Source organism: Panthera pardus, unplaced genomic scaffold, assembly GCF_024362965.1.
Source record: "Panthera pardus isolate Hobbes unplaced genomic scaffold, ASM2436296v1 HiC_scaffold_24, whole genome shotgun sequence".
NCBI classification, from domain to species: Eukaryota; Metazoa; Chordata; class Mammalia; order Carnivora; family Felidae; genus Panthera; species Panthera pardus.
In genome coordinates, this window is record NW_026526810.1 from 8,881,544 (window position 1) to 8,904,039 (window position 22,496).

The window sequence follows — 22,496 nt, forward strand, 5'->3', positions numbered from 1 at the left end:
AACCTAAAAGAAATGGATAAATTCCTAAAAAAATACAACCTAGCAAGACTAAATTATGATGAAAAAGAATATCTGAATAAACCAGTTACTAGTAAGGAGGTTGAATCAGCAATCAAAAACCTCCCGACAAATAAAAGTCCATGACTACAAATTATCACTGGTGAATTCTACCAAACATTCAAAGAAGAATTAATACCAAACCTTCTCAAATTCATCAAAAAACAAAAGAGAGGGGAATGCTTCCAAATGCCGTTTACAAGTCTAGCATTACCCTGATACCAAAGGTAGACAATGATGCCACAGAAAAGGAAAATTATAAGGCGATATCCCTGATGAAGAAAGATATAAAAATGTTCAACAAAATATTAGCAAACCGAATTCAACAAAATATTAAAAGAATCATATATCATGAGCTGATGAAATTTATTACAGGGATTCAGGGATGGTTCAACATCCACAAATCAGTTAATGTGATATGCCACGTTAACAAAATGAAGGATAAAAATCACATGATCATATCAATAGATGAAGAAAAAGCATTTGAAAAAAAATCAGCATCCATTTATGATAAGAACTCTGAACAAAGTGGGTACAGAGAGGACATATGTCAACATAATAAAAGCCATATATGAGGGGTGCCTGGATGGCTCAGTGGGTTAAGCATCTGATTCTTGATTTCGGCTCAGTTCATGATTTCATGGTTCATGAGATCTAGCCCCACATCAGGCTCTACTCTGACAGCATGGAACCTGCTTGGGATTCTCTCTCTCTGCCCCTCCTCCACTTGTATTCTCTATTTCTCTCAAAATAAATAAACATTTTAAAAATAAATAAATGAAAATAAATACATAAAAGGCATATGTAAAAAGCCCAGACCTAAAATCATACTCAATGGTGAAAAGCTGAAAAGTTTCCATCTTATGTTAGAAAAAGACAAGGATATCCACTGTCACTACTTTTATTCAACATAGCATTAGAAGTCCTAGCTGCAGCAATTGGACAAGAAAAAGAAATAAAAGACTCCAAATTAAAAAGGAAGAAATAAAACTCATTATTTTCAGATTATCTTGTATTATATTAGAGAAAACCCTAAAGACCCCATCAAAAAAACTGCAAGAACTAATAAACAAATTTAGTAAAGTTGCGGGATAAAAAAATCAATGCACAAAAAATCTACTGCATTTCTATACACTAATGATAAATTATCAGAAAGAGTAATTAAGAAAACAATCCCTTTTGCAATTGTATCAAAAAATAAAATGAAATACTTAGGAATTAATGTAACCAAGTAGAAGACACATGTGTTAAAACTACAAGACATTAACGAAAGAAATTGAAAGATACACAAACAAATGAAGAATCATTCCATGCTCATAGTTGGGAAGAATTAAATTTGTTCAAATGTTCACACTAGCTAAAGCAATATACAAATTCCATGCAATCCTTGTCAAAATTCCAACGGCATTTTTTACAGAAATAGGACCAAAAAAATCCTAAAATTTGTGTGGAACCATAAGAGACCCTAAAGAGGCAAAAAAAATTCTTGAGAAAGAAAAGCAAAGTGAATGCATCCCAATCTTTGATTTCAAATTCTATTACGAAGCTATAGTAATTGAAACAGTATGCTATTGGCATAAAAACAGACACATAGACTAATGAACAGAATAGAAAGTCCAGAAATAAACCCACCCATGTATGGCCAATTAATTTATGACAAAGGAGCTAAGAAATAAAATGGGGAATGGACATTTCCTTCAATGAATGGTGTTGGGAAAATTGGATAATCACATGCAAAAAAATAAAAGTACGTCATTAAATTACATCATACACAAAGAGTAACTCAAAATGGATTAAAGGCTTGAATGTAAGACCTGAAAGCATAAAACTCCTAGAAGAACACATAGGCATTAAGTTTACTGACATTGGTCTCGGTGCTGATTTTTTAATCTGACACCAAAAGCAAAAGCAAGAAAAGCAAAAATAGACAAAGGAACTACATCAAACTAAAAAGACTCGGCACAGCAAAGAGAACCATCAATAAAATGAAAAGGCAACCTACTGAAAAAGAGAATATTAGCAAATCATATATCTGATAAGGGGCTAATATCCAAAATATATAAAAACCTCGTATTTGAACAGCAAAAAAAAAAAAAAAAAAAAAAAATCCAATGAAGAAAATGGGCAGAAGAACTGAATAGACATTTTTCTAAAGAAGGCATACAGATGGCCAATAGGCACATGAAAAGATGCTCCACTTCATTAATAATCATGGAAATGCAAATCAAATTTACAATGTGATCTCACCTCACATCTGTTAGAACGGCTATTATCAAAAAGGCTAGACATGACAAGTGTTGGCAAGGATGTGGAGAAAAAGGAACCCTCACGCACTGTTTCTGGGAATGTCAATTGGTGCGTCCACTATGGAAAACAGCATAGCGTTGCCTCAAAGAACCAGAGATAGAACTGCCATCTGATCCAGCAATTCCACTACTGGATGTTTATTCAAAGAAAACGAAGACACTGATTTGAAAAGATATCTGCACTCTCATGTTCACTGCGGCATTATTTACAATAGCCAAAATACGGAAACAACCTAGTGTCCTTTGATGGATGAATACAGAAAATGTGGCATATATGTTTGAGAATTTGTACATTTACATTTGTGTGTATATGGAGATATGCGTGTGTGCATATGTATGTGTGTGCGTTTATATATTTGTATATGTGTGTGTTTATATATTTGAGTATTTGGATGGGTGTATATACATGTGTGTATTATAATATGTATACTATAACCTATAATTTATACATATAGAAACACACATACACACACAATGGAATATTTTTTATGGTGATAAATTTATATTTAGATGTAGCCAGTTTAGATCATCCCAATTTTGAATGAACTGAACTCAGTTTAGATAATCCCAATTTTGGTGGCAACATCCAAAACATTATAGTCAGGAGCCAGCCAAACATATACACTCTTCTCTCCATCGGACCTGACCCGGGTGTTGACCTTGGTCACATCAATGTCATAGAGCTTCTTCACAGCCTGTTTGATCTGGTGCCTGTTGGCCTTCACCTCCATAATGAACACAAGTGTGTTGTCATCTTCTGTCTTCTTCGTGGCTGACTCAGTAGTCAACCACAACTTGGTGAAGGCATAGTGGTTAAGCTTCTTTCTCCTGGGGGCACTCTATTGAGAGTATTTGGGCTGGCTTTAGAGATGCAGTGTCTTGGGCCATGAGAATGTAGGTGATGTGCAGATCTAATTTTTTTTTTGTGGCTGTGGATGCCTGTCAGCACCATTTCCCTGGCCTTCAAAGCTTTTGCTTTGACTTCAGCTTTGGGAGGGGCAGGGGCTTCCTTCTTTGCTTTGATGTGATCTTCATGAAAGGCCACACAGAGGAATATTATACAGCCATAAACCGTTTGTGAAAATATGTATAGATCTCAAGGGTTTTATGCCCAGTGAAATAAGTCAGAGAAAGACAACTAACATATGATTTCTCTTATAATGTGAGTCTAAAACCTATGCTCATAGATAAAGAAAAAAAAATTGATAGTTCCCAAACATGGGGTGTAGGGGTGAAAGAAATTGGTGAACTGTTTTTGTTTTGTTTTGTTTTGTTAGTATAAATAAATTGAAGTTAAAAAAAGTAAAATATTTAGAAAAATTAAAAAGAGACATGTATGTCATTTACACTGAAAACTGTAAAATGTTGCTGAGGGAATATTAAAAAGGAACCAACTGAATGCAGAGATATATTATTTTCCTTACTTAAAAAGCTCAGGGTTTTCCTCCAACATGGTCTAAATAGTCAATCTACTCTTAATCAAACTCTACTAGATTTACCTTTCTCTGGGAAAAAAAAAAAGTTCAAACGTTGACAAGCTAGTTCTAAAATTTATATAGGCACTCAAACCAGCTAAAAGAGTTGTATTTTAAAAAGGATGATCGGGGGCGCCTGGGTGGCTCAGTCGGTTGAGCGTCCGACTTCAGCTCAGGTCACGATCTCGCGGTCCATGAGTTCGAGCCCCGCGTCAGGCTCTGGGCTGATGGCTCGGAGCCTGGAGCCTGCTTCCGATTCTGTGTCTCCCTCTCTCTCTGTCCCTCCCCCATTCATGCTCTGTCTCTCTCTGTCTCAAAAATAAAAATAAACGTTAAAAAAATTTTTTAAAAATAAATAAATAAAAATTAAAAAAAGGATGATCAGGGCACCTGAGTGGCTCAGTCGGTTGAGCATCTGACTCCTGATTTTGGCTCAGGTCATGATCTCACAGTTTGTGGGATAGAGTCCTGTGTCTGGCTCTGGGCTGATAACACAGAGCCTGCATCGGATTCTCTCTCTCTCCCTCTCTCTCTCCTCCCCTCCCTCCCTCCCTCTCTCTCTCTTCCCCTCCCTCCCTCTCTCTCTCTCTCTCTCTGTCTCTCAAAATAAATAAACAAACAGATAAATAAAAATCAAGATGTAAAATTTACACTACCTGATTTCAAGACTGTTGTGGTTTTGCTGAAAAAACAGATAAATAGAACAGAATAAACAGTTTAGAAAAAGACACATGTTTGTGGCCAATTGATACTTGACAATAGGGAATGAGAATTCACAACAAATCACACTGACACTCTGTGGGGGAAGGAACTGACACTGAACATCTCTGTGGGGGAAGGAAAGTGACCTTTACCCTCACATCACACAACATGGTCCATTTTCAGGAAACGCTGAGTTGTGTGATGTAAGAATAAGGTGTATTTAGTTTGGTGTGGTTATTTTCTTTGACATTACATGTCAAAGGTAAAAGAGTAAAAGGAAGGGGAACTTTTTGCAACTTTTGAGGTAGGCAAACATCTCCTAACAGAAGAATCATTAAAAACAGTCTATGTGACTGTTTTGAAATAAAAACTACTCGCGTTTCTTTAAGGAAATAAAAACAAGACCCAGAATGGCAGAAAAATGTTTGTAATCCATGTAGGCGATGAAGAACGTCTACCCAGAATATACAAAGAACTCATAAAACTCAATAATATTAAAAAGAAACACAACTTTTATGTTTTTTTATTTTTTATTTTTTTGAAAAGGTTTGTTTGGGGCGCCTGGGTGGCTCCGTCGGTTGAGCGTCAGACTTCGGCTCAGGTCATGATCTCACGGTCTGTGAGTTCGAGCCCCGAGTCGGGCTCTGTGCTGACAGCTCAGAGCCTGGAGCCTGCTTCAGATTCTGTGTCTCCCTCTCTCTCTGACCCTCCCCCGTTCATGCTCTGTCTCTCTCTATCTCAAAAATAAACATTAAAAAAAAAATTTAAAAAAAAAAAGAAATAAACGTTAAAAAAAAAATTAAAAAAAATAAAAAAGGGGGCGCCTGGGTGGCTCAGTTGGTTGAGCGGCCGACTTCGGCTCAGGTCATGATCTCGCGGTCCGTGGGTTCGAGCCCCGCGTCGGGCTCTGGGCTGAGGGCTCAGAGCCTGGAGTCTGTTTCAGATTCTGTGTCTCTCTCTCTCTGACCCTCCCCCATTCATGCTCCGTCTCTCTCTGTCTCAAAAATAAATAAACATTAAAAAAAATTTAAAAAAGGTTTGTTTATTTTGAGAGTAGAAACACAACTTTTAAACAAGCAAAATTTGGACAGACTCTTCACCAAAGTAGATGCATCACCAAAAGATAGCAGTACATATCCATTATGAAAGTCCAAGTTAAAAAGACTGCCAAGGGGCACCTGGGTAGCTCAGTCGGTTAGGCGTCCGACTCAGTTTCGGCTCAAGTCATGATCTCTTGGTTTGTGGGTTCAAGCCCCGCATCGGGCTCTGTGCTGAGAGCGCGGAGCCTGCTTGGGATTCTGTCTCCCTCTCTCTCTGCCCCTTCCCCGCTTGCTCTCCAGCTGTCTCCCTCCAAATAAATAAAAACAAACTAAAAACAAAAACAAAGACTGCCGACACCAAGTGTTGATGAAGCCTCACAGAACCAGTGAGGCTCTGTCTGAATGTCAAGTGGTACCGTTACTTTGGAATATTCTTCGCAGATTCTTAAAAACTTCAACATACACCAATTTCTGAGCATTTATCTAAGAAATTACTTTTACTCCTAAATCTTTATCTAACAAAAGTGAAAGTGTAGGTCCATACAAATGCATAGAAACATCCACAGCAGCGTTACTTTGAGGAACCAAGGAGACTAGAAGTAACACAAATGTCCACCATCAACAGGTGAACAAAGAAAATATAGCTTATGCATAATATGAAATTCTACTTAAAATAAAAAAAGAACAAATGACTGACACACATCATGCATCTTAAAACAATTATGCTGAGTAAGAGAAATGAGATATAAGAGTGTACATACAGCATGTTTCCATATACATTAAATTATTTTTAAAAATGCAAACTGTCTACATTGACAAAAAAGCTGATCACCGGTTTCCCAGGGATGGAGGGAAGAATTGACTGCAAAGGTACAACAAGGAACTGCTTGTGTTGGAAATTAGTGGTGTCACGATTGTAGCAGTGGTTTTCACAGTTTGATATTTTTGTCAAAATGCAGTGCATTGTCAGTTTAAGCGGGTGAATTTTATTGCACATAAATTGTGTCTCAAAAGTTGAAAAAAATTTTTTTTCTTCTGCAAAGGGAACATGTTTTGCCACACACTGAAATATTATAAATTATCTGTAAAGGAAACAGTGTTTTTGGTGCATGCATAAATTAACAGATGAATAGAATAAAATATAAAATGCAGAATGAGTCCAAATGGGAATTTGGCATATATAAAAGTGACATCTCAAAAATCAGTGGGCAAAAGTAGACTTTGTAATAAATGACGTTAGGATCATGGATCACCATATGGAATACGCTAAAATTCGATCTGTTTTCACACTTTACAGCAAGATACATTCCAAATGGATCAGAGATTTTAAAAAGAAGTGGACAAATTCTTCCATAATCTCGGAAGGAGAAAATTTTCTGTGACTCAAAATTAGAACATATATAAGGGAAAGAATTGTAAAATTGCCTATGATAAAGAAAACCTTCACAACGTAAAAGAAAAACACTGAGAGTAAAGTAAAAAGGCAAATGTCAAACTTAAGGAAATATTTGTGATTGATACCACTGGTGAAAGATTTACATCCTTAGTATATCTGGCCGTGTTGAAATAGAGACCAAAAAGACCGAGAACCCGAATGAAATATGGGCATGAGATGTCAATTGCCAGTTCATAGAAATAGAAAACCGAGCGACTCTTAAATATATAAAAACACACCAAACTCACTCCTAAAATAAGTAAGGTAAGTTAAAACTACCCTGGAATACAATTTCTCACCTTTTAGACTGGCAAAACTCCTAGCTTGGCAACCTGCTTGGTTACGGAGGCTGTAAAAAAAACCGGGCACTCTGTAACTGCTGAGGAGACATACAATTAAAGTAGAGAAAGTCAAAAAAGTAAGACAGGACAGTCATTTTGGAAGACAGTTTGGCAGTTTCTCACAAAGGCAAATATACGCTGACCATACAATTCAGCCATAATGCTCCTAGATATTTTTGCAAACGAGTTGAAAACGCACGTCCCTTAGAAAACCTACCCATGAACGGTTACAGACACTTACTCATAATTGCCAAAACTTGAAAGCAGCCAAGTTGTCCCTCAGTAGGCAAATGGATCCAGACAATGGAATGTTATCCAGTGAGGAGAAGAAATGAGCTATCAAGTCACACGAAAAGACGTGGAGGAACCTTAAATGAATGTTGCCAAGTGAAAGAACCCAATGGAACAAGGTCACATGCCATATGAATTCCAGCTATGTGGCATTCTGGGAAAAGACAGCAATGAGATCAATGGTGGTTAGGAGGGATGGGTGAATGGGCGGAGCACAAGAAATTTTTAGGGCAGGGAGACTATTCAGTGCTAATGCAATGGTAGACATATGTCATGACGCGTTTGTCAAAACCCATGGAACTGTAGAACACAGAGTCAACTCTAGTGTAAACTACGAACATTAGTTAATAATAATTAGTTAATAACCAACATTAGTTAATCACATTAATTAGTTGATATTAGTTAACGTCAATGAGTTAATAACATTGAAATCAGTTAATAATAATGTGTCGATGTTGACTCATCAATTATAACAAATATACCGCACTAGTGCAAGACATTACTAATAAGGAAAGTGAGGGAGGGAAAGGAGCTATACGGGAACTCTATCGTCCGTACATTTCATATTCAAAACTGCTCTTAAAATAACGTATTCTCAGGTAAATTAGGCTAAACAGCTAATAATTAATGAATTAATTAGGCTAAATAATTAATAAGTGCTTTGGAATGAACAACGGGTAAGGTCAAGAATGGGAGACAGAGCATTGTGGCGGTAGTAAGGAAGCTGGAAGGCAGTGCGTGGTGTTTACACAGCTAGCATAGGCCTGACAGGGAAGGCCAGACTTGAGCCTTATTTGAGGGAGGTGGGGGGTGCATTTCAGAGGCACGAGCAGAAGCACGAGAAGCAGCTGAAGGCAAGGGTCCAGGGCAAGAGGGCCTAGCAAAGAGTGAGGAGGCCAGGGTCAGGGTTACTGGAGCAGCCCATTGTATAGATCTGGAGATCACACAACTCACTTTCAGCCTGGTCAGAGAGAAACAAGAGAGATCTATGTTGAGCAGTCCTGTGTCTAGGAGAGAGGCCCTCAGTGTGTACCCTGGGATGGGGACAGACGAGACACCAAGCAGCAGGATGGGGTGGAACTCTGCATTGTCCTGAACAAGCTGTTCTCACACACCAATAGGAGGTTTTGGCTTCTTCCCCCAACCTGTAGGCCCTGGGTTTTCACTTTATTTCTTACCAAATTCAGAACTGTAACCCCAACAGCTTGCTATTAAACTAAAGCAGACAAGGGGGCAGCTAGGTGGCTCGTTCTGTTAAGCGTCTGACTTTGGCTCCGGTCATGATCTCACAGTTTGTGAGCTCAAACCCCACATCGGATGAAAGGCAGAGGCCCTCCCCTGGTGACACCAGGGCAGGTGTACCTCGGAAGGCATTCGGGTTGGCAAACGCCATGGTGTGTGCCAAACTTTTAAAATAGGCCCTGGGTGTAAACAAAACGCCAAAATAAGTCTGCCTGCTTGAAAATGACATCAACCCAATTTCTGTTTATACCCCAGCCCCACCCTTTCAAAGACATAACTTAGGAGAGGTATCTAATCTCTTTTCCACACTAGAAAATAATCATTATTTCCAAACAGTGTCTGGGGGAAGATTCAGTGAGTCTGTGCCTGCAAAATGCTTCACACGGTGCCTGGCATGGAATACGTGCTCAAGGTTAGCCTGAAAAGGAACCTGTGGACAAGTGATCTGGGCACCTGCTCCTCTTGACTGAACAATAATGGAACATGGAGAAATGCTTCCGCAAAGCCAGGAGAGGCTTTATAGTGCTTTTTAAAGAATGATTCCCAATTTGCTGTCCTTGTAACTATAGTGTCCCACGAAATGTCAATCCTTGTTCCACGGTCAAATACACTTGAGTAAAAATCAGTCAAAACAACAACAAAAAAACTGGCTTCTTGTGGTGAGCCCACAGCCGTTGTACAGACTTGTCCAATCGCTACATTGTACACATGAAACCAACGTAATGTTGTGTATTAACTATACTTTAATTAAAAAACAGCCTTCTTCCTTTTTTGAGGATTGAAATGCCTTCGTGTTGAAGATATAACATGGGCTGACATGGCTCGGCCTGAATTTCAGAAGGATGACTCTTGCGGCATTAGGACAGATGGCTGGAAGGTCAAGAGACGGGACCCAGAAATGAGAAATGACGTAGACCGCGGGGGTGTCTTGGGCATTAGCGACACTACAAAGGCAGAATAGACAGTAGTTGATGCCCAGTGAAATGTCAGGGGTGCAAGCAAGGCAGAAAGCAGAGGGTTTCCATCTTCTTCGCAATGTGGTGGTAAAATTTGAGACGACGAACAGGTAAAAAAGGAAAAAGAACAGGAAAAAGAAGAAAGAGAAGAGGCAGGTTCCTCGCCTTGAGTCACTGTTCTGTACCAGAGATGAGTAGATGTCCATTTGATCTGGTCCTCATACTTCCAAAAGGTAGATATTTATCATCTCCCCTTTCCAGAAGAGAAAACTAAGCCTCACTGAAGTTAATAGCTTGCCTATACCCTTGGAGCTAGTGAAAGGCAGATTTCTTTCAAATCCATCCGTGTCCATCCACCACAACCCTCAGCTCGTGAGTTTGCCCAAAATATGGCAGCTTCGTGTCAAGACGAGAGGAAAAAAAACAAAAACAAAAACAAAAACAACTATGAAAAAGCCCATCCTTTTTATTGAACCACACCAACTTTGGAGAATCGATCTGAGATTTTGCTCAGATCTTTTTCAAATGCTCCCTTGAGTGCGGCTGACTGCTTGGGGCAGTAGAGACCTAGCTGTGCTTCCGAGGGGAAGTTATCCCCCTAAACAGGTGCTATCTCTTATTGATCCCTGTGAGCATGTCTCTGAGAATACGTCATATAGTTCACAGGACTCAGGAGTACCCAGTAAAATAGCCAGTTCAGACCACTGCTCTTGGATGATCCAGCCTGTGGAATAACAACCCCTTTGAAAACTGGACATATTTTGTCAGACAAAATACCGCTTGGGAGTTTCTAATCCAGATGGCCTGCCCTGCCTGAACCCACCTAGTGACGCTCTAGGACAGAGTGGGAATGCTTCCCACGCACTGTGTGAGGTATAGGTGAGGACCAGTTCCTTCAAATGATATTAGCGAAGACACATCTGTACCGCGCACGTGAATACCCACCCCCCACCCCCCAACAACCATCCCTCTGACGCTTTGCTTTTCAAGTTTGCATTCCCAAATCCTCGGGTGTGGAGGTGAGCACAGATGTGTAAGAGCCTCACCCTCAGGCCTCCCACCCGCTCTCTAAGGAGATGATCCTGAGTGGTTCGGGATCCTAACGCCGAGTACCACTTTCCCCTTGGGTGAAATGAGAACACCATGCTCCGTTCAGAGAGTTGCTGGAGAAATGAATGTAAATCACCTCACTAGCCTTGAGCAAACAGGACTGACTTCTCACCAGAAACTGAAATTACCGCCGTGGATGGATGGAAAGGAGGCTGGTAATTACTCAGGGAGCCAAATGATGCGCGCAGTGGCAACAGGAGTAAGATGGCAGGTGAGGGCCTGAATCCACGATCCCGGGGGGCCTTGCCGCACCTGCTGCTCCCCTTCTCCCCGCAGGTACCACTGGCGAGGGGGGGAACAGTTAAAACATAATGTCAAAATACATTTGGCTGTGTCACCACCCGCATGTGATAGAACACAATGTAAATGTAAATTACACTGCGCGCTTTAGTTGGGAAGACCAGAGGCACCCGGGGCACTCCCGGGTAATTAGCTGCTAATGCAATCCGGGCAGAACGCACAGAAACCCTCCCTTCGTCAGCATTTCTGCCCACTCGGAGGGCAGCCCCTTTATGTAAATATAAAAGGATAATTACTGCGGGACGAAACAAAAATCATAATAATGGGGCAGGTAGTGTTTATCGCAGGGATGAGGACGAGTGGGGTCGTGAACGCACAAAGCAGCCCAGGAAGCGTGCAGCTACGTCAAAGCGGGGAAACCCGAGGCTCGGCCTCTCCAAAATCCTTGCGTGCCCCGGACGCAGCAGGAGCCAAGGGACACCCGCAGCGCTGAAGTTGCTGGGGCTTCTTCTTCGGGGAGGCTTTGCCCCTTCTTTAAACATAAACAAAAGAGAAGTCACAGCCCCGATGGGCTTCGTCGACAGCATCTGGAATACGTTATGCCTAAAGGCAAGGCTGTAAGCCGCCGGGCCACCACCGGGGCGCGGCTGCGGCGCTTAGTGGCCTGGCGTTTGCCAGCCCAGCCGCGGGCTCCCGGGGTCCCCCCTGTGCCCGCACGGACGCATGGGGGAGTGGAGAGGGCAGGGCTGGCTAATGGGAACGGGGGAGCGCTTCGCAAGCACCATTACATGAAATGCGAGACGTGTAACGTGGCAGGAAGCAGGCAGCACCTGGTGTCAGCGGCTAATTGTGTCGTTCGATGGCATGTCAGACCCACGCGCGTGCGAAGCCAGCCGCGGTGGGTTGCCTAGCGGGCGCCTGGTCCTCTGACTCAGGGCTCGGATTACGGGGACGGACCGGTTGGGTGGCGTTCGCTTAAATCAACCCATGCGCTGATGACACGCCTTTGCTGGGCCGGGACTGGAGTCCTGGTTTTGTGGGGGGTTTTGTTGTGGTGAGTGGTGGTTTGGGTTTTGTTTTTTGTTTTTTTTTTTGGTTTTTGGTTTTTGGTTTTTGGTTTTTGTTTGTTTTTTTTTTTTTTTTTTTTTTTTTGTCACTTACATACAGATGTCTGCTTAAAAGAGGAAAGTATATTGATCAAGGAGTATATTGATTTCGGTAGGTTGGGGGGGGGGGCGGTTAAAAACATAAAGGAAGAAAGGAGGGAGGGAGGAAAAGACAAAAAGACCAAAAAGGGGGGAGAGGCGCCTGGGGACTTCAGTCTGAAGAGTGTGCAACTCTTGGTCTGGGGGTCCTGAGTTAGAGCCCCACATAGGATCTACAGATTACTTAAATAGAACTTTTTTAAATGGGGTGAGGAGTGCCTGGGTGGCTCAGTCCCTTAAGCAACTGACTCTTGATTTGGGCTCGGATCATGAACTGATCTGAGGGTTGGTGGGTTCAAGCCCCACAGCAGGCTCTATGCTCTTAGTGCAGAGCCTGCTTGGGATTCTCTCTCTCCTTCTCTCTCTGCCCCTTCCCTGCTCACACTCTCTCTCAAAATAAATAAACTGAAAAAAAAAATGGGGGATATGAAGCAAGAAAACAATTGATCAAAGAATAATGTATACGAGAACAAATTTTGTATTTGTTTATTTTTAAATTAGAGCCAGTTTTCTGTAAGATGTGATAATTCGAAAACCAGCCCTCTTCCATGGTTACTATTTTTACACACAGGCAAGGGAAATAAAGACAAATTTCCCAGTAGAAATTAATCCTATTTTTCAGGGACCATTTGTCCTTGGTGTCCTGATATCCCATTTATTCCAAACCCTAATCTAATATGCACTTGTTCCTGTTTATTCAGGGTTCCTTACTGGAACATTAGCCTTCAGTCCAAAATTTATAGTTACAGAGAATATTATCGGATTCAGAAGGAAAGTGAATGAAATGAGATATTGCATGTAGTCTTTAATTAATAACAGCTCCTAGTCTGTGACAGACATACTGTAATAGACTGACAAAAGTCAAAAGAATTTAAAAAAAAATCAAATCCTACATGAAGAACTGACATTCTTGGCTGGTCCCAACTTTCTTATAACGAGTGTCATGGAAATGTTTTTTAAAAAGCCTCTAAATTCCGGTGAGTTGATCTTGGGGCTTAAGTCTACATAAGTTACATAGTTAAAGATATATAGTTAAATCTAAAGCAGTTTCAATGGATATGATCAATCATATAATTCAAAGATGAGGCGGGGGGGTTTGGAAGTGAGACAGCTCAAATCTGCAGTCCCATTTGTAATAATTTATAAGCTGTGCGACTATAAGCATATAACTTAACCTCCCTGAGATTCAACGTCTTCATTTGTAAATTATGAAAAAATAACGTCTGTCTTGTAAGGTGGACTCAGGACCAGAGAAAAGACTTCTAAAGAGCCCAGCACAGTGCCTTGCATGCAATTGACATTCAGGCGTTTGCTTTTTAAATTAGAGGTTGTATGGGTATCGTCTACTTTTTAATTAGACATCTTAAAAAATACCCCCCAAAACTACCAAATGGATTAGTATATTTTTCCAAGCTTCAAGCAGCAAATATAAATGACAGACAATATCTCTCCTTTGCCTCAAGATAATGTAAATTCTGTAAGCAGACAGGAGACTTACCCCAGAGTGGATCTGTATCGAGTGCTTATCCCCGGGGGTATACTGTATATGTAACTCGATGCGTCTGTTACTGTAGTAATTGGGAACCAGGAAAGCCATCCTTCTGTGGAAGCAGAGCCAAGGCTCTCTGCAATGTCAATGAGGTAGGATCAGAATGACATTTCCAGCGTGATGTTAGCCAATTAGATGTTGGAGAAATATATGCACTGCTCCGATCCACCTGTCGTGTGCCTAGGGTTCCTAATAGGGAATAGGAGGAGGTCACCAAAATGAAAAGCAAAAATCAGGGGGAAAAATGTGAATGTAACAGCAGGATTGGCCGAAAGCAGCAGCACTCAGGAAGAAAGTCCCAAAGAAAGTGGCCGTTGACTAGTTTTGACGGAGAACTGTAATGATTACTCAAGCTGTGCATCAGGGTCCCCTTTTTTGCAGAAAATTTTATGGATGCCTCACTAGCCACTTAATGAGGAAAGCTACAAATCATCTCAGGAGTCAACAAGAGGTGCTTAAAACTACCCCCTTCCTCTGCTGCCACCAAAAAAAAAAAAAAAAGCCTACATTCTCCCAATGAGGTTTTTCAAAAATGAATTACGCCATTAAGTGCCAAGAAGAAAATTAGCTATGAGCTTTTAAATTTAAAATGATCCCCTTTTTAATTGTAAAACAGTGGCACTTAACTGCTATTGATCCTGCTGAGACACATTAGGGAACAGGGTCACCATAACTGTTAATATTCACTGCTTAGTAAAAGAGCATCAAAGGACATTTTAATGTCACAGACTTTCTCGGGGAGTTTTTAAAGAAGGTTTGAATCAGCCAGCCTATGAATGAAAAGGACATGAGGTAGACAAATGTAGAAACAAATGTGATAGCAATTTTCTGCTAATCAAATCATAACTCAAGATTGATTTTTTGGCAAAAGTTTATGTCATATAGATTTCCAAGGCTGGTCGACATTTAAAAGTCAGAGTATATATTTTCTATAGACTGGGACTTTTTAGATCATCATCCAATGGGGAATTTTGTTTACTTTTTAACACACGAATGTACGAGAGAGCCTCCCTTCTGGGGAAGACCACTTTTGCATACTTCGGAAGTAAGGCCTGTGAACGTCCGTGACATTTTATTCAAAACTCCATCCATTGTACTTTTTTGGAAGCTTTTAGAGGATGAGACAATAAATCACAGGTGAATGTTCAGTTTCTTAAAGGTAGAAATTACATTTTTAGAACATACTCAGAAGAGGGTTTCTCCTTTCACCCGGATCCTATAGTGAATTTGAAAATATTGAATTTGTGGCCTTGTAGGCTACTAGAATGCTGAACTTTACCAAGATATGAAGCTGAACAAAGTCCTTGCTGTTAAAATTAAAACCTCTTATTCCAAAGCCCTACGAGAAATGTTAAAAAGGTAAATTTAATGTTGTATTGAACTTAAAAAATAAAATCTTATGTTCATCTTTCTTTCTGACCAGATCATACCTTGGCTTCTTCCAATGCACATTTCGTACTATGCCAACGGACTCTTGCTAAAATAGTACTATCATTTTCTCGGTTCCTAGTTCAAAAATATAACTTAATTGTCTACAAAGACATTTTTTAGGGTGTAAAAATAGATTGGTAGTAGGATTGCCAAATAAAATCTTACAGGAATTACTACCTCGAAAAGGAATTAACAAGAGGAAATGAATGGTTTCCTTGGGAGATTTAAATCCTTACTGTTTAAAAGAAGGTATTTCATTCTCTATGGCATCATTGAGGTGTCCCCGGGAGCATCTGGGAACAGGTAGAAAACCACTGGTCTACAGAATGTATTCGTTCATAGATTCATGTACCACATATTTACCAAATGCGTTCTGGCTGGGATTTCGCACAGGAAACTTAGGAAATTCCTCCGGCATTGAGGGGGTCACAACCCTAGGGACAGGCAGAAAGAAAACGGGATATCCTGATGTGAAAAATGCCCTAAAGGAGTTCAGATCAAAGCACTATAAGAATGCAAACGGATGAACATCTAGATGGGATTCAAGAGGTAGACAGTCCCAAGGGCATGATTCAGGGACTAGAACTTTGAGGATGAATTGATGTTGGACAGATGTAGACTTGGTCTTAGGGCATTTCAGACAGAGGGGAATAGAAAAGGCAAATGTGGAGCTAACAGTGAGCATGTAAATGGCACCAAGACAAGCAAGGAAGACAGAGCCAAACCATATCATGGTAAGGAGTATGAATTTTATTCTTTAAGACAATGGAAGAACCCATAGATAAATTCTCAGCAGGTGAATGACGTGACCAGATTTGTTATTACTGTTACTACTCTTCCAGCAACACCGAGAATGAACTAGAACAGACAAGCAAGGTTGGAGGCACAGAACACAGTTGGAAGCCGGTGTGAAATGATAAATACTTAACTAGGGAAGGAGCCTTCGGGATGGAAAAAAAGCATGGTCTGAGTGATTAACTGAAAGTAGAAAGAAAACAGGGGGTGGGTGCCTTGAGGGTCTCTTGGATCTCAGGCTTGGATGATCATGTGAATGATCTAGCATTCTACCATTTACTGTATTAGGTTTACTGAATGATTCTACCGTCTGCTGAAATACCAAAGAAAGAGGTCATTGAGGATGCATTATGAGTCTTATTTGGCCATGTTGAGGGTATCATCAAAGTGGAGTTGTCCACCAGGTCATTGAATATGTAGATCTGGAGTTCAGGAAAGAGCTTTAAGTTCTAACTAGATTGTCCAAGAAGAGTCTTTACACCTAGAGGTCTTCAGGTGGACTTCAGGGCCTCTGAGCCCTCTAAAGTTCTTGGGCAATTATGCATTCTCATATGCACATAAATAGAAGGAAATAAATGCATTATATACAACAAATCCTCAAAGAGATCAAAATCCTCAAAGAACCACCTATATAAGCAATAGAAAAGTCAAGTGTGGAACTCTGAGCATTATCAATATTTGAGAAAATGGAGTTGGCTTAGAAAATGAGATGCTCTGGGGCGCCTGGGTGGCTCAGTCGGTTAAGCGGCAGACTTCGGCTCAGGTCATGATCTCGCCGTCCGTGAGTTCGAGCCCCGCGTTGGGCTCTGTGCTGACAGCTCAGAGCCTGGAGCCTGTTTCAGATTCTGTGTCTCCCTCTCTCTGACCCTCCCCTGTTCATACTCTGTCTCTTCCTGTCTCAAAAATAAAATAAAACGTTAAAAAAAAATTAAAAAAAAAAAAAAAGAAAATGAGATGCTCACAAATTGTCCCCATTTCTGTTTCCAAATCCGTACTGTTTCACCAAATCCCCCTACTCCAGATAAATAGCTTTACTGTTACCCAAGACACCCACGTTCTTTCTTGCATCTAGACTTCTCCCTCTTGAGTACTTGTCAATTTTCTTGGTCTATCCTGGTCACTCGGCTTAAAAACTCAATTCGTGAAGTTTTGTTTTGTTTTGTTTTTTTCTTTCACCAGCCCAAATACCCGCTCCTCTTCTAAATTTTAGCAAGAACTCTTAACAGTTGGTTTCATTTGGCCTGTACACGGTGCCCAGCACCAAGTAGTATTTTAAAATTAATATAAAAATCACAACTTGATATGCCATTTTGTATGATTTTTTAATGATATGTATATATGCATTTATATATGGGTATATTTGCATATATTTGCATGTATTCTTTCTACCAACTAGACTATAAATCTATTGAAAGCAACATCTGCATTACATTTCTAGTACAATTTTGAGTACATACTAAGTTTTTGCATACCAAAGGGTCATGAGGATGAAGAGAAAGATAAAGGATGAGAGGTGGCAAATCAAATTCGGTAGAAAAAATTCCGAGTTGGAATTTGGAAATCGAGGTACCAACTCAGTCTCATCCACTTTTAAGATATTTAACTTCTAATAGGAAGAAAAGTTTGTCTGCTATTTATATAATGAAATTGTTGGGAAGATTAGATAATATAATGGATTTAAATACACCACATACATATATAAATAATTTACATATAAATATGTATAATATTGAAATACATTTGCACTTAAATACACATAAATACATTGTATAATGTGAAATAAAAAGGGATCCATTTTTTTAAGTTTTATTTTTATTTATTTTGGGAGAGAGATGGGGAGAGAGCAGGGGAGGGGCAGAGAGAGAGGGAGACAGAGAATCCCAAGCAGGCTCTGTGCTGCCAGCACAGAGCCCAATGCAGGGTTCAGTCTCATGAACCACAAGATCATGACCTGAGCCAAAACCAAGAGTCGGACACTTAACTGACTGAGCCACTCAGGCACCCCAAAAAGAATCCATATTAATAAATATATAAATTAATTAATCACAGGAGGAAATTGTAATGAAAGTCCCTAATATTTTAATTTTGTTTCCTAAGTAATACACACAGTTTAAAATAATTACTATTTTTTAATAAGATTAACTGAATGATTTTTCAAATTGATCCCAATTGAAACAAATTTAGCAAAAACATTTAACAAAATTTGAACAACTAAACTGCTAAATTTCTGTAACTAGCTAATAATTCTAGCCACAGCAAGTTACAAATTATAAATCTCTAATTCTGATGGTAATAAACCAATCTTTTTGGAAGAAATGGAATGTAAATATACCACAGTTTATTCGAAACTTGTTACTTGATCAGAAATAGATTTATGATAAATCAAAATAATTTTTTTAAAAGCTGAGGGAACTCAATTTAGAGACTGATAAATATTATTCTGGGATAAGAATAATGTACTTCTTCAAGAGAATTTTTGATGTAGATTTTACATAATAGTTTATATCGAATATATGTTAAATATTCATAAAGTAGGACATAACTTTACATATTTTTGCATATCAAAGATTGGTGCTCTGTTCTCTGTTTAATAAAGGCTCAGAATGTTCTAGCCTTTGCAATAAGTACGTTAAAGGGAGTAGACAAAAATCTTTATTTTGCCTGCTTTTTTTGTACAAAATTCTAGTCTCTGCAGCCTTACTTCTGGATATCTTTTACAGAAACAAAGTAATTTTGGGTCAAGTGCCTGCAAAGTAAATCAGTGCAGTTGGGATGGTTAAAAAAGGCGTCAGGAAGAGAAAGGGTAGGAACAGTAGAGTAGAGCCAGAAGAGGTGTTTTGGGAATGATCTCTTCAGAGAGATATAGAGGCAGATTCTAAAGAAGTCAGAGTGTTGGAGCTGTTGTCCCAGGTGGGTCACTAGATGTCTGACAGTTGCGACATAGATGGATGAACCAGGTGAGGAACGTTTTCCGCCATGTCCTAAAGTCATGAGCCTGAATCTATACCTCTTCTGTCTTTATCCTCACAGGCATGAGAAGGTACAGTTCAGACTTAGTGGAATCTGACCCATCTTGAGAGACCCTCTTAAAAAACACAAAGAAATTGTGAATGTAACGTTCGTTATGAATGGAAATATTTATTTAGAATAAGACATCACAACGTTTTCGAGACTTGGAAATTCATTTTTCTGTGGTGGCTTGAGGCAATTTGCTAGAAATACTTACAGAATGATAGTTCCAATGGCGAGTTGGCTTGTCCCTCACCTGAGCAGGCCTTCACTCTCAGCACCTCCCAGAACTCACAGGGACTCATAGGGCCCCTGAAGCTCAAACTTTCTTCATCAGCTTTGCAGGAAATCTGTCTCTGGTACTGAGAAGCCATAAGGACTCTTCGGCTGGTTAACTTTTATGGTCCCACATTCGGTTCGTCCCAGGTTACAGGCTAAGACAGTGTTCCACGAGAAAGACATTTTCACCTATGAAATTCCGGTCTCCCAGTGAGGGGGAAAGTTTTACTGTGGAATGGACTGTGGGCCGTGATTCTTCCCTCCAGCCTGCCCAGCTCACTTTGCCTCTGTCACACTGCCTGCGGGCAGAGGTTTTCAACCCTTCCGCTCCATGGCTTTCCAGCTGTGGAGTTCTGGCGCATGGTGGGGAAAGGGTGTCCCCAGCGGCTCACAGTGTGGTTCTCATGCTGCCTGTATCACAGAAGAAGTGTCCTCAGATCCAGCGAGTTTGGCTCAGCGGTGACAGCTGGTGGCTGTAGGCCCACTCATGAAGTTTCAGGTATGAAGATAGGAGTTGATTGGCCTGAGAAGAGCTAGGAAGTCCCAACACCCTTCCGTCTGTTCTCGCAGGTCAGTAACATTGAATTTGAACCTCAGAAGTGGAAAGCCGTTTAAAAACGAATCAAGTCGCTTCAGCAGTTGACAGCCAAAAGAGCTGAAGAATGTGATAAGACTGTGAACTGTCCATTCCAGCCTCCCAGATGGGAAGGATAGAATGCATTGGAGGGGGGAGATTCAGGAAGCTTCACCTTGTGTGTAGGTGCGAGAAGACCAGACAGCAGGCGGTGATGGGATGCAGAGCATCAGAATCCAAGGAGTCCAGTGGCAATAAGGTTGTCAGATAAAATACAGGACGTTCGGTTTCTAAATTCAGGTACACATTAATAAAATGTTTAAATATGTTTTCCTAAAATTGCATGGGATATATTTACACTAAAATAATTATTGCTTGTGTATTTGAAATGTTTTTTATTTCCTTTTTAAGTTTTATTTATTTATTTACTTTCTTATTTATAGAGTGGAAGGAGCAGAGAGAGAGGGAGAGAGAATCCCAAGCATCCACCATCCCGTCAGCATAGAGCCCAAAGCAGGACTCGATCTCACAAACCAAACCATGAGATCATGACTTGAGCCAACATCAAGAATTGGAAGCTTAACCAACAGAGCCACACAGGAGCCCTTTGTGTATCTGAAACTCAAATTTAACTTCAAGTCCTATATTTTTTATTTGGTAAGTCTAGCAACACTGGGTGGAAAGTCGCCTAAAAGGGAGACCTTAAATTAGCCAGGGTCAATGAGCTCTAAGAAATAGAAAACCATGACAAGCTTCTTTAAAGCAAAAATATAAATAAATATTGTTTAACGTATGGTCAAATGATTTTTTTTTCCTAGAGCTTACATTGTTTTTTTCCCCACCACTTTACTTTTTTTGTCATTTTGTCTTATTTTTTTTTCATCATGATAAGTGTATTCTTTAATCTCCTTACTCTACTTCCCCCATCCCCCCACCCCCATTGCCTCTGGTAACCATCAGTTTGTTCTCTATAGTTGAAAGTCTGTTTCATGGTTTCTCTCTCTCCTTTTTTTTCCCCTTTGCTCCTTTGTTTTGTTCCTTAAATTCCACATATGACTGAAATCATATGGTAATTGTCTTTCTTTGACTGACTTATTTCACTTAGCATTATACTCTCTAGCTCTATCTATGCTGTTGCAAATAGCAAGATTTCATTATTTTTTGCAGCTGAATAACATTCCATTGTGTGTGTGTGTGTGTGTGTGTGTGTGTGTGTGTGTACTTCTTTATCCAATTCATCCACACTCGGGCTGCTTCCACAGTTCGGCTATTGTAAATAATACAATAAACATAGGGATGCATGTATCCCTTTGAATAGTGTTTTTGTAGTTTTTGGGTAAAAACCCAGCAGTGTGATTCCTGGATTGTGGGATGGTTCTATTTTTAGTTTTTTTTTTTTTTAATTTTTTTAACGTTTATTTATTTTTGAGACAGAGAGAGACAGAGCATGAACAGGTGAGGAGCAGAGAGAGAGGGAGACACAGAATCTGAAACAGGCTCCAGGCTCTGAGCTGTCAGCACAGAGCCCGACGCGGGGCTCAAACTCACGGACCGTGAGATCATGACCTGAGCCGAAGTCGGACGCTTAACCGACCAAGCCACCCAGGCGCCCCTATTTTTAGTTTTTTGAGGAAATTCCGTACTGTTTTCCACAATGGTTGCACCAATTTGCATTCCTACCAACTGCACAAGAGGATTCCTTTTTCTACACACCCTCACCAATACTTGTTTCTTGTATTGTTGATTTTAGCCATTCTAATAGATGTGAAGAGATATTTCATTGTAGTTTTGATTTGTATTTTCCTGATGGAGAGTGATGTTGAGTATCTTTTCCTGTGTCTGTTGGCCATCTGGATGTCTTCTTTAGAGAAATTTCTGTTCATGTCTTCTGCCCATTTTTTAATTGGATTATTTGGGTTTTGGGTGTTGAGTTGTATCAGTTCTTTGTGTATTTTGGATACTAGTCCTTTACCATATATGCCATTTGTAAATATCTTCTCCCATTCAGCAGATTGACTTTTAGTTTTATTCATTATGTCCTTCTCTGTGCAGAAACTTTTTATTTTGATGAAGTCCCAATCGTTTATTTTTGCTTTTATTCCTCTTGCCTCAATAAACATATCTAGAAAAACGTTGCTATGGCCAATGTCAGAGAGAGCCGCCTGTGCTCTCTTCAAGAATCTTTATGGTTTCAGGTCTCACATTTATCTCTTTAATCCATTTTGAGTTTGTTTTCATGTATGGTGAAAGAAAACCATGACAAACTACTTAAAGCAAAAATAAAAATAAATGTTGTGCAAATACATGGTTAATTGATTTCTCATAATAGTGCAAATACAATTCATTTGGGCAAGAGAAAGGTGCTGAAATGCCTGGATATTTTTGTGGAAAAAATTACAACTCAACTCCCATCTTACATTATTCACAATAATTTCTTTGAAATGCATCATATACCTAAA

At 39.9% G+C, this 22,496-nt stretch overlaps 1 pseudogene; it reads right to left on the reverse strand.

The window, feature by feature from the left end:
• Positions 1 to 2,920: 2,920 nt before the first annotated feature.
• LOC109273290 (60S ribosomal protein L23a-like) lies at positions 2,921 to 9,040 on the reverse strand (annotated as a pseudogene).
• Between the last annotated feature and the right edge of the window lie 13,456 nt (positions 9,041 to 22,496).